Source organism: Camelus ferus, chromosome 5 (genome assembly GCF_009834535.1).
Source record: "Camelus ferus isolate YT-003-E chromosome 5, BCGSAC_Cfer_1.0, whole genome shotgun sequence".
In the NCBI taxonomy this organism is placed as follows: Eukaryota; Metazoa; Chordata; class Mammalia; order Artiodactyla; family Camelidae; genus Camelus; species Camelus ferus.
In genome coordinates this window covers 30,596,655-30,611,240 of record NC_045700.1, presented here as the reverse complement: position 1 = coordinate 30,611,240, position 14,586 = coordinate 30,596,655, and the positions used below count along the sequence as shown (strand labels likewise).

The following is a 14,586-nucleotide window of genomic DNA, read 5'->3' as shown; positions in this document are numbered from 1 at the left end:
GCTCCTTTTGTTAACTTCCTTGCCTCAACCCTGCATTGAGCCCAGTGAGAATAGAAAAACCTGTAGTTCCATTTGAGCAGCACCACTCAGTGCTTGGGAAAGGATAAAGGGCCAGGGCAACTTCCTTGTCTTATCACAAAGGTGAGCTGTGTTTAGAAGGGTATTTTTGTGAGGGGTGCCATTGCAGAAAGCAGCAATTCTGTATATGATGCCAGCCTCTGGTCTTTTAAAGCCAGATGGCAAACACCTAGAGAGCAAAAAAGCCACATCCTCCTAATTCATATGCGAAGCATTACATAAAAATTGACATTTACACGATGCTTTTTATTTCCATTTTGTGGTAACAGAACTTAAAATAAAGAAGAGGGAAGGCCAGAGCAGGCAGCGAGGTCAGCTTACTCTCCTTGCATGGTACGCGCTGTCCTCGCTCTTAATTCCCCTGCAGTGTGGCCTCGCCCCTTCACTGTCATTGCCCATCACTGGAGCCCTGAGTGACCATCCTAATGGAGACTTCAGGAGCATTCAGTCCGTAAAGGGTTGCCGTCTGCATCTCAATCTCTGCTTTCACTTCCCCTGCAGAACTCTGCTGGGCACAAAGTATTCACACATACTTTGCAAGACATGACTTCTGTTGGGATGTTAATTTGAAGTGAAACTTAAATGCATTCTGATAATTTAACAGCCCTGTTGGAAGACAAGTAATGAGGAGAAAGTTGCTCTGAGTCCAGCTTGCTCTTAAGCCTGACAGGTTTTATTTGGAAGAGTTGCCTGTTAGTGAGGAAGAAATGCTTTTTTCCCCCTGCCTGAAGATCTGTTGCACTTTATTTTTTCCACCAGGTGTTAGGAAGCAGGAATTAAAAATAGTATGTGACCTAGACACACTGCAATAAGAAGTTCTTGCTTTTATCATGTTGCCGATTATGTGAATCTTGTTAATAAGGAAGAGAAAGGTCTGTTCCCAAAAAACCGAAGGAGTAAGTAATTCTATTCAGAGAAATCTGAAATACAGGAGGAATTAGAGGAGTTCCTGAAAAAGAGCAGAATCTTAACATTTATCATTTTTCTCTATTTCATGTGACTTTTGCCCTCTTCCCCACTTCCTCCCACCCTGCTAAATGTTACGTTGGATTATTTAGAACTTTCTATATAGGGGAGAAAACAAAACAAAAACCTCTTCCAAGTTTGGCTCCACTGTCTTTTGAGAAGATACCATCTGTGAAGGAGAATTTATAAAGAGATGGGAGGTTTGGGTTCCTATTACTTTTGGAAATGGTATTTACCCAGACCACACGAAATCTGCCTCTCTTCCTAAATGGCAGACGCTGATAGGGTGAAATCTTCACGTGCTAGAAAGGCAGCTGGAGACAGTGCTGAGACCTCAGGTGACCTGAACAGGGGTATCCAAGCAACTGCAGAGAGACAGACCGCTGCTCTTCCAGGATGCTGAGCTTAACCCCTCGGTTTCCTCTGTGTTGTCTATAGTAACTTTAACGGGGTGGCAGCCCATTCACAACACTCAGGGGAGGACTTAACCAAAGAGTTTAATTTGCATTGGCAAGTAGAAATCTCCCCTCTTGCCAGAACACTTGTCAGCAAGGCTCTTCATCCTCATTTCCCTCCATTCTGGATGGTTATTTTACCAGCCACAAGAGCCTTCTTTCTGGCCCTCAGATATGCCGAGCTCATCCCCATCTAGGCTGGGGAATCTCTAGGTCTTTGTCCGGCTCCCGCCTCCTCATTCAGGCCTTAACTGAAATATGACCATTGCAGGGGGGGCGAGGGGGCCTTCCCCACCATCTAGTCAGTCATTTTTCTGTTTTCTATCTTCATAGCATTTTCAATTCCAGAAATGGCCTTAGATGTCCGTTAAAGGAACAGGCTGTGGTGGGCGATCCCTTACGTGTATCTCAGCTCCACTGCCTAGGTGCTGGATGTCTTCTGTTCGCTGCTCCACAGCCGGGTCCTCTCTTGTTCTGTGCTGGAGGGACCACAGCTTTGGTCATCTTACTTCTCGCTTTCCTTACTGCTTCCGGTTGGGCTCAGCCAGTGGGGAGAGGCGCGCGGGGAGGGGCGGGGGGGAGCGCGGAGGTCGGTGCAGATCCCGGGCTTCTGCCCGTCCAGGCACCTGCACCCCTTGAGGGGCGGCCACACCTCTGGGCCCGCTGAACCACCCTCTCCGGTTTCTGCACCCGCTTCTTCGCGCTGCAGTGGACACGGCCCTCTCTGTTCGTGCCTGGCGCTCTGCCCTACCCCTTGTTGGTTTCCCTGAACACTGTAAAAAAAGAACATTTATTAAACTCTCCTCAGATCACTCGGTTTGAGACTGCTCTTTATTTTCCCAGAGGCGTGTAACTTACTAGCTGTTTGAACCTGAGGTAGTTAATTAACCTCTTTGTGCCTCAGTTGCCGCATCTGTGAAGTGCACATTATACTAGAACACGCTTCATAGAGTTGACATAGGATTAATGAGTTAATACATGAGAAATGCTTACTTCGCAAGGTGCCTGGCACACAGTAAGTACTATGTAAGCATTTGCTCTTTTAATTATTATTGTTATTGCAGTTTTAATTGTGATTATACAGTCATACAAATATAATTATTATTGTGTGGTTTTGACCCATGTCTTGCTAACTTTGTCTCTATTAGAATGCATGTTCCCTGGGGGTAGGGACTCCATCTTATAGAACAATGCCTGCTCCATAGAGGCACCTTATTTATTTACTTCTCTCTGTTTCTCTATCTATGTGTCTATCCTTCATTTTTAAAACTTGCTGTCAGACAACCAGAAAATACTATTCCATAATAAAGTTCAGATCAACAAACATTCATTGCATGTGTCAGGTTTTATATTATCAAAAGTTCAAAATCAGTTATTGATTGATTGTTGAATGAATTTTAATAGATTCAATCATATGTAAAACATGAGAATAATTTGAAACCTCTTTAAATAAACTCTAGTTTTATCAGCCTGATGAGTTTTAAGTTTGCTAGTTTTCGGTTTAGTAAAAAATGTTTCCCAAATTACCTAAGTTTTTCAAGATATTAATCAACCTTTTTTATTTAGGCAGACTTTGCCTGCGAACCTGGAAAAAAATAAAATAAAGCTAAAGGTATGCTTTTAGCTGGACATTTCTCTTTGAGTCTTAACATAAATCCATCTGTTAAGAAATACAAGGTTGCTTATAACACTAGGAGCATAATTCTTTCTGAGGGAATGTAATATTTCCTAATGTTAATAAACTTACTGAATATATCTCTTTTAAAACTGAAATCAGTCAGTTTCAAAGTACATTTTACAACCTAATAAATGTATCATGCAGTGTAGAATTCCATGCCCTTTCTTCCTTTAAAATTAGCCAGATTACATATTTTTGGAGGATCATTGGTTTTTTAGTCTTTTGAATGTCTCTTGGTATCATTTACTTAATGGCAGTGGCAATTGGACTATTTACTAAATGCATTGAATCAATCCTTATTTTAAAATGCTTTTTGGCTCAAAACTCCTCTTGATATTTAGCAGGAGTTATAGGGATTTATGTGGCTACAGTTTTGGTCTGTAGCATTTATTGAACTGTAGACTGTGCTATGGTGAGCGGGGAGAGAGGGGTAAGTGAGAAGAAGGAGGGATGAAGAAGGTCAAACATAAAATAAACTGGAGACACAGCCCTTCCTTCAAGCAATCCAGAGCTGTGTTAGATAATATGTGGGAAAGACTTGAGGCCATTTAGAGATTAAATTAATATATATGTGGATATAAATTAAGTCTGTGTATGCAAAGGGACTATTAAAAAACTACATTATATTTATTTATTTTTCTAGGGAGATTATATTAACAAAGGTCATGCAACTCGTTTTAGCAACACTGGTATTTACTCACAGTAGTCAGTGCTCTCACTTCACGTAAGAAATGAGACTATAGGACTGATTCCAGGGAAGAAAAATTGACAGATACCTAGAAGATGTCTAAACTTATTTTGTCCAAAGAGTGGTTTATTTGGGAAGATTCCAGTATGACCAAAAGGGTAGACCAGGCCCTTAGAGCTTGTTGTAATGGGACTTAGAGAAGTTGTCCAGTGTAACACTCTGGAATTACACTGCTGGTGTTCATATTTTGGTGCTGCCAACTAGCTGTGTGCCTTGTCCACATTTTGTTGCTTCAGTTTTTTCATCTGTAAAGGGGGGTAATAGTGGCCCTGCTCACAGTGTTATGGGGATTAAACAAGTTAATACAGGTAAGCCAATGAGTCCAGTACTGTTATTTTACCTGCTTATTAACCTCTCAGCAGAAATACCAAAAACTTTTTTAAGGTAGAAAGATATAAAGCAAGATAAAAAGTAAGCTGAGATCTTTGGCAAGAGGAAATGCATTAAGTGAAAAAGCATTTAGATTTTTGAATTCCCTAGTAATAACTAAGTTTTATTAAAGCATCTCAGTAATATATGGTTAAACCATAGTGTTTATTTGCTGTGCTTAAGGAATTTGTAATTCATAGCAGCATCCTTAAAAATCATACCCACTAGTTAGATGTGCCACCTTCAATAGTTGATGGGTTAAATTAGTTGCAAGTTATCAAGTCAGTTGTTGACTTTTGTGGGCTGCAAAATATATTTGGTCCAATGTGCTTTAAGGGGAAGAAGGTTAAACTGAAGATGTGAGATCTGACTTCTGCCCCTTGCTGGCTGTGGGGCCTGGGATGTCCTCTCCCTCCCTCAGCCCATTTTTATCTGTGGAACAAAGGTACTGGACCAGTGAGAAGAGGATTCCTTCTGGCTTTATCAGTCTTTGGATCTATATTTTGAAACCATCTGCTGGGCAGTTTTAACAGAAGGTCAGAAATCAGACTTGGTTGTGTGCCTTCGTTCCTTTTTTTCTTCTCCCTTCTGTGCCACACTTCTCCCCACCTTGAATGTCAGACACTTGAGTCATCTAGGCTAGGGTGCACTCTGTTCTTGCCTGAATATGAAAGTTTACTTTCCCCTAATTTTGAACCTTAGTTAAAGCAAAGCTTTAATCCCCTGGGTTTTGCAAGATCATCTTCATGATGTTTACATTTTAAGGAGCTGGATGCTGACAGAGAAGGGCAGACTTTTAGTAATCAAGGGAAATACCCATTTTCAAAGGTGGATGGTTATGAAAGCATTTTCCTTTTTTTTTTTTTTTTTGCCTGTGACCTAGTTCTCTGTCATCAACCCCAGGCCTCCCTTCAAGGTTACCCAGAGTCTCCACTGACTCTCTTCCCACATCCTGGACGCTCTCAGTACTCAAACCTGAGGATGAAGAGCCACCGGGAGGGGCAGACAGGGAGGTAAGAAAGCAAGATAAAGATGAGCAGACCTGGGCGTCTGAAACATCCCCTGGCCAGTCCCACGGCCATGGGCAAACCCAGGTTGGGAGGCCGCTGTGGGGTCTGCAGTACAGATGACAGCACCTGTCAACAGCAGGAGCTCCAGAGGAAAAGAAATCAGTCTCCTGCATGCTGTCTCGAAGCCTCAGCGTCCTGTGTTTCCAGTTTCTGGGATGTCCTCCTCCGGACTCAAGCTGCACATCCTGTGTAACACGTGACTGACTGCAAGTTAAGTCATGATTCACTCTCAAACTCTTACTCTGTCCTCCCTTCATTATCGTAATACCTTATCCTCACTCAGATCCAGTAAAGTGAAGTGTCCTTTGTGGGCTGACCAGCAGTCACCCTGGGGGCTGAGGGGTGTCCCAGGACGAGGGTAGCATATTAGGTGCTAAAACCAAGACAGTTCCAGACAGTCTCCCTTCATTATGGTCCTCTCTGTCTGCTGGGGAGTTTCTCAATAAATTGTTACTTCTTCATCTTTAAATATCCCGTTAGTTCATGGTGGTAACTTTTGTTCATCCCCCTCTACGCCCTTTCCCTGGGACTGCGTCACTCTATCTGCCCTTGTTGCTCCCTTGTTTTCCTCCCAGACCTGAGGCTGCACCATGAGTAAACCTTCCTCTTGACCTCATTTGATGGCAGGCAGCTTCAGTCTCAGGAGGTGAGAGTTCTCAGAGTCGCCGCTGAAAGAAAATGAGGTTTGTTTTTTTTTTTCAATTGACGTACAGTCAGTTACAATGTGTCAATTTCTGGTGTACAGCACAGTGTCTCAGTCATGCATATACATACATATATTCGTTTTCATATTCTTTTTCATTATTACAAAATATTGAATATAGTTCCCTGTGCTATACAGAAGAAATTTTTTAAATCTATTTTTATATATAATGTCTAACATTTGCGAATCTCAAACTCCCAAATTTATCCCTTCCCACCCCCTTTCCCCCAGTAACCGTAAGATTGTGTACTGTGTCTAAAAAAAAAGAAAAAAAGAGGACACTGATGAAAATGAGGCATCTTGAACTTGGGCTTCAAGGTTCTCTACTTAGTGAGCCCTTTTCTGTGATTTCCTCTTTACTCATCATCACGATACTTGCTTTGGTGTCCATGTGACCAGTACAGTCCATCTTCTCAGCCCTGGTCTGTTTTTCCTGGATGGGATGCCCTGTCCCAAACGACATGGGTTCTTCTTCTCAAAGCTGCGTTGTGCCATCCTCTACGAAGTCTTCTGGAACAAACCTCTCCTTTGTTTTCCATCCCTAGCACTTGATGTTTGTTGATATATTTGTCCTCTTCTTACTGATATCCATTTGTATGAGTTTCCTGTTGCTTATTAGATTTTAAGCACCAAATACATGTCTACTGCTGCTTTTCCTGTGACTCCCCCAATGCTCACTGCAAGCTGTTCACCACGTGGTTACACATGAAATATTTTTGACCAACAGATTGCTCGTTTGGTCTCAGGCTTGATCAGATGCCAAGGAGAACACATTCAAATAATACTCTCTTCTGCTTCTTTCTCAGAAAGACAGATAAAAATGATATGGTTATACATATTGCATAATGATGATGAAAAGATCGCATCATTATCTGGAAATTGCATAGTTAACTATTCAAAGGTGTGGTTCAAGAGTGGTTTGTCTGAGGGCTGCACTAGAACTAGTTAGGTGACTGAGAGCAGTGATGAGATCTGGGCTGATCTGTGTTGTAAAGCAGGAGGTGTCACTGGGTGTCAGGAGAATGTGCACTGACTCGTGCAGGGCCCCTGGGAGTCTGGGCCACAGTGAAATGCTTGTTCGTGTTGCATTTGTGTCTTGGGTAGCTTTACCTTTGTAACACAGCTTTTCTCCATTGTACCCTTTGCTGGTCTGGAGGTTACAATAATAGCCAACAAATCAGTAACCCTCTGGTTTAACATCCACCTTTGGAATCCCTGGAATTCCGGGTCCTGAATGATTTTTTTCCATTTGGAGGGGGTTACAGGTGACACCTTCCTCTGTGCTTCCCTCATTCTGTCACCTCATTGAGGTCCTGGCTCAGATGACCCAGGTCTTGTGGTTGCGCCTGTTGGGCAGGGAGGATCTAAAATTTAGTTCTGATGTTGAGATGGATGTAGCCACATGTGCAGGAAGAAAGTGTGAGGAGATTTATTACCCATGAATTGAGGCTGTCTGCAAGATTAGGGCAGGATCCCAAGCAGGGCTGAAGCGCCTTCAAGAGCAGGAGAGGCAGCTGGTTCTATGGTGGGGAGGGGTTTGGGCTGGGCTAGGCTGTGCATCATTTGAGCTTCCTACCAGAGTTGAAGAAGGACCTACCAGAGCCGAAGGAGGTAGCACACAGCTTTCCTCCCAGCCTTACCTGACGTGAGTCAGGAGTGGGGGAGGGAGGGGTAGGGCTTGAGACCTGTCTGGGGTCCAGCATCAAAAAAGGAGGCATTCTCTGAGATCTGCTCCTCCTGAAGTGGATTATTGATGAAAATAGCCAGGTCTGAACATCAGATGACCTTCTAGTTTCCCTGATGCATGATCTCTGTAGTCTGAGAAGCAGACTGACTTAAAATAATAAGGGGTTATGTCTGGGGCAAAGGTGTGTGCCTGTGTGCGTGTGTGTGTAAAGGTGACAGTGGATAACAGGACCTGTTGGTGGGTGAATGAGAGTGGGCTGGGGTGTGTGTGTATGAAAGGCTAATCAGTGTTGAGCAATGATGGAACTGACCTTTATACTATAAAGGTTTCTATGCTTGATCTGAGCTCAGAATTAATAAAAATTAAAGAGAGATGGAGACAGCCCTTTATTGCAGCCCTTCTCTCTGACCACCACGTGGTGGTACCAGATTTTGTATTAAAATGTATTCATCACATTGCAGTTCCCCCGACTACATGATAAGGTCTAATTTGTTCACCACCCAATTTCCAGGTCAGGAACTGTGCCGAGCAGCGGGAGGCTCTTAGTGGATATTTGCCGAAAGAATGCTGGGGCATGGATGGAGTCGCCTTCCTGAGGACTGGCCTCATCTCTGCCCTCCCCCTTGTGATAGTCTACTCTATTCCTTCTGTGGCTCCCAAGTCACTGATTAGACTCTCCTTTCCTGCTGTGAGTTCATCTACCCTGGCATCATAGCCAGAGTGGCATTTGTCCCCCTAAAGATCTGGAGAAGTGGTTAATCTTGGAGATTAGCAGTTAGCCTCAGTATTTTCTAGTGGTTAAGAGTCTACATTTTGGGAAGAGATATATGTGGGTTTATATCTGAGCTGTTTAGTAATTGTATAACGTTGGCAATTTAATCAACAGTCTGCATACATGGAGGTAATAACAGAACGTAGCTCTTAGGGTGTGAGGCTTAAATGAGGTAATGCATGAAAGTGCATTAGAGTGCCTGGCATATGGAAAATGCACAATAAACATTAATAATTATAATGATCAGTCTTCTCATTCATGCATTGAACTTCTGTTTATTGAGTACCTACTGGAGACCAGCAGTGAGTGAGCAAAATGGAGCAAAATTCCTGTCCTCATGGAGTTTAAGTTCTAATAGGAGAGACTGAAAACAAACAAGATAAATAAGAAAAACACATACTATGTTAGAATATGATATGTGTCAAGAAGAAAAAAATGAAGTAAGATCAGAAAAGAGTTGCAATTTTAAATAGGGTTGACAGGAAAAGACCTCAGTAAGAAGATGACATTTAAGTAGAGACCTGAAGGGGATGAGAGAGGGAGGCTAGTGGCTAAGTGGGAAAAGAGTGTTCCTACAGCAAGTGCAAAGTTCCTGAGGCAGAATCATGCCTGGAATGTTTGAGGAGCAAAAAGGATCAGCAGCAGATGTGATCTAAGAGGTCATAGGGGGCCAAGTCATGTCATGCCTTGACTTTTACTCCAAGTGAGAAGGGAAGCCATTGGGTGGTTTGGAGCAGGGGAGTTATATAGTCTTTCTTACATTTTGGCTGCTGAGCTGAGAGTAGGTTTAAAGGAAAAGAGAGGCTGGAAGCAGAGACACAGTCAGGAGGTTATAGCAAAAAACTTGGGCAAGAGATGATGATGGCTTGTACCAAGGTAGTGATTCTCCTTTCCACTATGTTTTGAAGGTAGAGTCAATAGAATTTGCTGACGGATTGAATGTAAGGAGTGTAAAAACGTTGCCAAGGATGACTGAAGGTCTTGGGCCTGAGCTGCTGGAAGAATGGTGTGGGAAGGGAGCAGATCAGGGACTTTGTTTTGGACATGTTACTTTGAGATATCTATTAAAAATCCAAGTCAGTATGTGAGTCTGGAGTTTAGCAGGAAGGTTAGGGCCAGATATATACAGTTTGGAGGCATCAGCTGTAACACCTGCCTTGGGTGGTATCAGTTGGTCCACTTTTGATATCTACCACAGCTGCACTAGGCAGGGGGCTGTGAGCTCAGACTCACCTCAAGTACAAACTGTGTCTTTCCCTTTCTGTGCCTGGCCATCTCTGAAGCTCACTGCAGCTCAGAAGTGCAAGGGAGTTAATGCCTCTAGGGAAGTCCTCCACCAATGGGAAGTGAAGCAAGCAGGTAAATGCTTTGGTATCCTGGGGAGGAAGGTTCTGTACCCTTCTCAGGAGAGCCAGCAGAATCAAGCCCCTGTTGCCCATAACGGTGACCCTGAAAACACACATTTCACTGTTTTTCTTCATCCTCTCTCTTATTCTCTCCAGTCCCTTCCCTCTATTTAATGAAATCACTTTCAAAATAACTCCTTGCACCCAAGTCCTTGATTCAGGCTCTGCTGTCAGATAAACACAAACTAAGACATCATCTTGTAAGAGGTTTTTAAAGCCACAAGACTGGATGATGACATCTCTGAGAGAGTTAGACAGAAAGAGAAGAGGGCTGGGAACTGAGCCATGGGGCGTTCCAGCATTTAGAGCAGGGATTCTCAATCCTGGATAAACATCAGACTCACTTGGGGCCATCTAATAGCCCACCCTTGCCAGGGATCCTCCCTGACTGAGTTAAATCAGTCACTGAAATATGCTCTGGCACCTGTCCCTTTAAAAAAAAAACTTCCAGGGTGAAGCTAGGGTTGAGGGCCACTGGTTTAGAGGTTGGGGAGATGAGGATCAACAGAAGAGACTAAGGAGTGGCCAGAAAAGTAGAAGAAGATGCCTGAAAGCCAATGAAAGAAAGGGGTCCAAGGAAAAAGAAATGATGATTCAGTCTAATGCTGTCAACGGTCAAGTTAGAGGTATCTGAGATTCACCGATGGATTTAACTATGGAGACACTGATGACCTCAGTATGACCAGTTCTGGCGGAGCAGTGGGCAGAAGAAGTTCTATTGGAATAGGTTCAAGAGTGAATGGGAAGATCGAAATTGGAGTCAGTTAATGCCGGCAACCCTTTCAAGGAGGGAGTGGAGAAATGGGGAGCTAACTGGAGGAAGAAGTGGGGCCAAGAAAGGGGTTTTTTTTAATGATAGCATATTTATATGTTGATGCTGGTGGGGAAACAGGAAAGGAAAAAGTGGAATGGGGAAAAGTACGAAATAAGAGAGAATTGCTGAACCCAGTCCTTGAGTCACACCCAGTGCATCACTGAGCGGATGGTCTCACAGGGAGGTTGGGCAGTTTGCTCACAACAGCAGGAGAAAAGGCAGAGCTCTTGGATCCATTGCAGGGAGGAGGGTAGATGTGGAAGTTGGCTTCTGAGAGTTCCCAGGAGTCTCCCTGGGCGCTAGAGCAGAGAACCATGGCAGCCCTGGCCCTGCGCCCTCCCGGGGCGCCAACTGCATCTGTGTCAGCGCCTGTTCCCCTGTGCTGTCCGCTTCACTGACCATGGAGATGGATGGAGCAACACTTCCTGCTGTAAACAGCTCATTGCGTGTACTTACATTTTTTTTTACAATGCCCTGGGCACAACTATAGTCACATTTGAAAACAAATGTAAACAAAAGATGCACACCAGAAAAATGCACGGTTTCATGGTATAACAAGTGTGACTTGTGAGACAACGCTGAACAATTTCTGAAACCTTATTTTAAAAAACCACACGGGGGCACCATTCCTTTAAATCTGCAGAATCCCATTGTGACGACTGAAGCAACAGCTTCTTTGAAGTTCAATTTCCTGAAGTTTATTTTCCTATGACATGAGCAGCTCCTCTGTCATAATAACAAAATATCTTCTGCACCTTCTAGAGCATTTGAAGTGTTCTAGAGACCTGGATTTTTATTTCATCTAGCCCTCAAGCAATCATCCTTTTACAGCCACTTCCTTTGTACTTAAGGCCCAGTGCATATTTTTCTCATTTCTACTTTTTTTATTTGCTTACGATACAGGCTGAGGGCTAGCAATGAATCTAGTTGGCACTCCTATCTGGAATATGACAGACTGAAGGAGACAATTTGGGAAACTTTGGAGAAAATGTCCTTGTCTTTCTTGGTTGCCACCTGGGTTCCCCAGGCTCTCAGCTCTAAAGCTTGCACTTTTTATGATATGAAAAAGAAAATTCTTTTGAGCCACTTCCTGTCTTCAGTAAAGTCATCATTGCCTAATTTATACAAGTGAAAGTAAAGGTTTTTGATGCTAAAGTATTTTTTTCATATTTCACAAATTTATTTTGAAACTAAGATTGCTCTGTTGCAGCCACTATTATGTCTATGCTCTACTATTAGCATCAAAAGCTCCTTTTAACTGTCACGTTAGATTTGCTTTGTTCACTGCTGTATCCCCTAAACCTGGGCTGAAACATGGTAGCCACTAAACATATACTTATATAAACTCACACTGTCTGCATGACTCCCTCTAAGGAGTTGTGTTTGCAAAATTTTGGCTTCTTCATATACCTGTTAGTAATTTCTGGTGAAGATATGTATTGTGATATGAAGTTAATGTAACCTTAATAAATTATTCTTTTCTTCATATAAACATCCTTATTTCTTAGGATTGAACTGGTTCTATAGAATAATAGACATTCATCTGGGACATTTACACCAAGGAAGGTACAATTATATGAGCAAAGAAAATGCATTCTAAGAATATTTCTATCATTATGAAATACTATAGAAAGTAAAAACATTTACTGGCATATTTGAAGCATGGGTTTGGACTTATCTTTTACTTTATCTTCTAGAAAGTAAAAGTTTTGGTGCTAAATTAATGAGCACTGATTGAGGCAAGTATTCCTCACCTCTTTGTTTCACAGTGCAAAGCTAAAATACCGTATAATCTTTTAATGCCACTTTTAGTACTATCCAATAGGAAAATTACAGTGTCCCATATGTAAAGACCTTATGGAAGCTGCTTAAATGTAAAAGAGACAAGCAAAAATGGTGAAGAGTAGCTATCATAACTAAATAATTACAAAACCGGTGTCTACAAATCCTCGTTTTTAGCTGCTTTGAGTTTTTATCAGTTCAACTTGAACTGGTAAACAGTTGGTCCACAGACATGTTAGGGTGTTCCTGAGGTTTCATGTCCTCCTTTCATGACCCATTCATTGTGCTTCCTCATCTTAAATATCAGTTGTCACCATGGTAAACAGGTGTATGTGTCTCTCGGGCACAGTTCTAACCTACCTGTGCCTTTAGAAGTTGTCTTTTTGGCTCTGTGATCACAGAGATGCTTTTAATTCTCTGAGTTGTACACTTAAGTTGTTTTCCAAAACAGACAGCCAGTTACTTTGGTGGGGGAAAGCTGTTTAAAAGCTAATCCCAGGAGTTCATATTGAATGTCAGTACCCACCCCATCCCCATAGTGACCTTTACCCAGAGTTTCTTCTCTTTTCATTTTCTTTTGTCCCAAATTATTTCAGTTCCGCTTTTCTTGGACCTCCTCAACTTTTCCAAGTGCAGACATTATCAGGAAATAAAAATTCAGGCAACCTCAAAACAGCCCTAAATTCCTTTGCCCTCATCACCTGGGTCCAAATGATGACAGTTGTGAGGCCTGTACCTGATCTAACAGGTGAGTCGTGGCAAAGATATTGTGGGTCACGGGGTGCTGTGGATTCCAGAAGAATAGTAAGCTTTCTATAATTCTTTGGTTTCATATTATTTCATTAAGGAAGAATCATACCAAACATCTTATTATATGATTCTGCAAGAAGGGCTGAAACAAATGTAGAGATTGAAGATCATCAAAGTCCATGCTTCCGTACACACAAATCAATCATATTAAAGAAACGGAGATCTATGACATGCTGGCCTTTCTTTAGAAAGAAACATTGCACTCTTGTCCAACTTAGTAAAACCGGGAGGTTTCAGAAAAATTGTAGCAATGGATATAATTCTGGATCGCTCTTCATGTTTTTATATTGTGCTTGGACTGAATCAATTACTTCTTGCAGAGCTCTCTGAAGCACCGTGCTTTTGTACGACCTGAGCCGTTGATTGTGTCCTTTGTAGAATACTTACTAGTTTCACATTTCCTCCACTGCTTTTCTTTAACAGCTATAGACCGTGTGATTCATCTCTGCCCTTCACTCAGTGTAATAAATGGTGAAAACAAAACAAACTGGGCTTATTTGTAGGAGTTAAAATGAGAGTAGTGGTTTGAGTGGCATCTGTCTGGATAGAGGTGATGCAGAGGTGGTTGGAGGGGAGAGGTGCGAGTAATAAGCCGATTGCTGCAGAGAGGAGCCCTTTTGTCTCCCTCGAGTTCATGTGATGGGCTCATTGCAGACACTACGGTTATGAGGGAACTTGTCTGTGACTCTGGGTCGAGAGGACATGTGTGAAGATGAGGGGCTGACACTTTTGGAATGTCCATAGCCTTGCCTTTACATACACATCCTACTACAGAAGATCTTTTTAGAAAGAGGACACGTTGTAAAAAGCCAGTGTTCCATCAGATAAGAGACTAAGCCATATCCCTTCTTAAGAGTAAGAAGTGAGAACTGAAGAGAAAAAGTGAAAGAGAAACCTCAGGTTACTTTCAGGTTTTTAGTTTTCTTCCTTTCAAGGCTCAGAGCCTGGATCCATGGGCATTGCCTCAAATTCTGTGAAGGCTTCAAATTGATTGATATTGTTATACTTGATAAAACATATACTTAAAATACTTTATGAAGTTTATTAATAATGAAGTACAAAACATTTAGAATAAAATATTGAGATTGAAGACTGAGGGAAAAATGTAACATTCACCTACATGGATTTCCTTCCTATGAAGATTTATTGGACTCCTCATTTCAAATATCAAGGAGAGTTCAGGTAGTAAGAGGATAAAACATCTCCTTTTTACACTTGATATTTTACACTTGATAAAACATCACCAGC

General features: G+C 42.2%; 1 protein-coding gene and 1 non-coding gene across 4 annotated transcripts in view; both read left to right on the top strand.

Moving 5' to 3' along the window:
- Nucleotides 1–14,586, top strand: part of CACNB4 (calcium voltage-gated channel auxiliary subunit beta 4) — a 222,156-nt gene that overhangs the window by 44,938 nt on the left and 162,632 nt on the right. The gene's annotated exons all lie outside the window — the stretch shown is intronic.
- On the top strand, nt 7,813–7,891 carry LOC116663902. Its single transcript, XR_004320265.1, has one exon. It is a non-coding gene; the product is annotated as a small nucleolar RNA U2-19 (small nucleolar RNA).